Here is a 1,353-nt window from a genome sequence, read left to right on the forward strand (position 1 = left end):
TATGGATATTCAATAATATCAAGAGACATGCTGTCATAATCCAACACTTTCCCGAAATAAGGTCTAAGGCAGGAATTATAGAAATTTAGCATGCTCGACACCTGAACCCCTCCATACTCAAGCAAATCAATAAACAAATGCCTAAACATGCTCAATCTCACGAGAGAAAACCATAGCCTACCTGAAAGCCGACCACGCGTGCTCCAACTCACGGTACCGGATCTTTTCCCCTCCGAACGGTCTCCAAATGCTTCCCCACTAACAAAAGGTTAATCACCTCGTCATTACGAATATATTGACACTAAAATTATATTTTTCGGAGACGGACCCAAAATCGGGTCTAAAACAGGATTGTGGGGCCCACAATTAGAATCTCGAAATCGAATCCGTGGAAACATCCCGAATACCTTACTAAACTAATACCCCAAAATTTTAGCACAAACAGATGCCTAAAACACCGCAAATCAGCCACAACAATTAAAATGGACAGCCCCTTGATCACCAATTTCCGAAAAAACGAGACCCTTTCAACCCAAACAGATTATACCACGACGATCCTTGCGAAAAACTCTACAAGTTAGCCTCAAGAATGACTCAAAACGGACTTACGATGATCAAGATCTCACATTTCAAAATTCAACAACAATTCAATCCAGAACTCACCCTAGCAGTGGCTAAAATTGATTCCTTACCTTAAACGAAGCCTCCCCTCGCGTTTTTGAGATCACCGCTAGATTCCCCTCGAAATTCTCTTGAAGTTTGCCTTTTGAATCACTTAATTTGGACTCAAAATGAAGGAGGAATCTTATGTTGAAGTTGAGGGAAAAAAACATGGACGAATTTCGTCCTAAATTCTGGAAATTTCCAGAATTCACTCCTCTGCCACGTGGCGTCACGTGGCTCTGCCACGTCACCGCCGCGTCAAAATTTTACAACCCTTCAAACTTAAATTTCGATGTTTCGGACTCGTTCGAAGTCGGAAAAAATACAAACCTTATATGGAATCTGATTGGAAATGATATTTTGGACTCAACGGTGAAGGCGGAATTTCCATTTGGAGCTCGCTTCGACGAAAAGTGGGTCCCACACCCAGTATCGTTTTGAGCCAGATTCCACAACTGCCATCTAAAGCCTCGGGAAGTGAACAAAGGGTCGTTCTAGACCAAAATCGATCTTCCGAAGCTAACCTAGCTGTCAAATTTTTCATCTGAGCACGTCTTCCAAGAAGGTTGACCAAAGTCAACTTTTCAAGTCATTACAACCTTGACCCCCCCACACGCACACACCTCCTACCCAGCCCCCCACCCATCCCACCCCTACCCCCCCCCCCCCCCAAAAAAAAATTTTAAGTTT

General features: G+C 43.3%; 1 long non-coding RNA gene across 1 annotated transcript in view; it reads right to left on the bottom strand.

Annotated features, from left to right (window-relative positions):
• LOC125865834 (uncharacterized) overlaps positions 1-808 on the bottom strand; it is a 2,687-nt gene extending 1,879 nt beyond the window's left edge. The window contains exons 1-2 of the long non-coding RNA XR_007446403.1: positions 693-808; positions 182-258 (exon numbers count right to left, since the gene is read on the bottom strand). This is a non-coding gene — a long non-coding RNA (uncharacterized LOC125865834). The remainder of the gene's footprint in view (positions 1-181; positions 259-692) is intronic.
• Between the last annotated feature and the right edge of the window lie 545 nt (positions 809-1,353).

This window comes from Solanum stenotomum, chromosome 5 (assembly GCF_019186545.1).
Source record: "Solanum stenotomum isolate F172 chromosome 5, ASM1918654v1, whole genome shotgun sequence".
In the NCBI taxonomy this organism is placed as follows: Eukaryota; Viridiplantae; Streptophyta; class Magnoliopsida; order Solanales; family Solanaceae; genus Solanum; species Solanum stenotomum.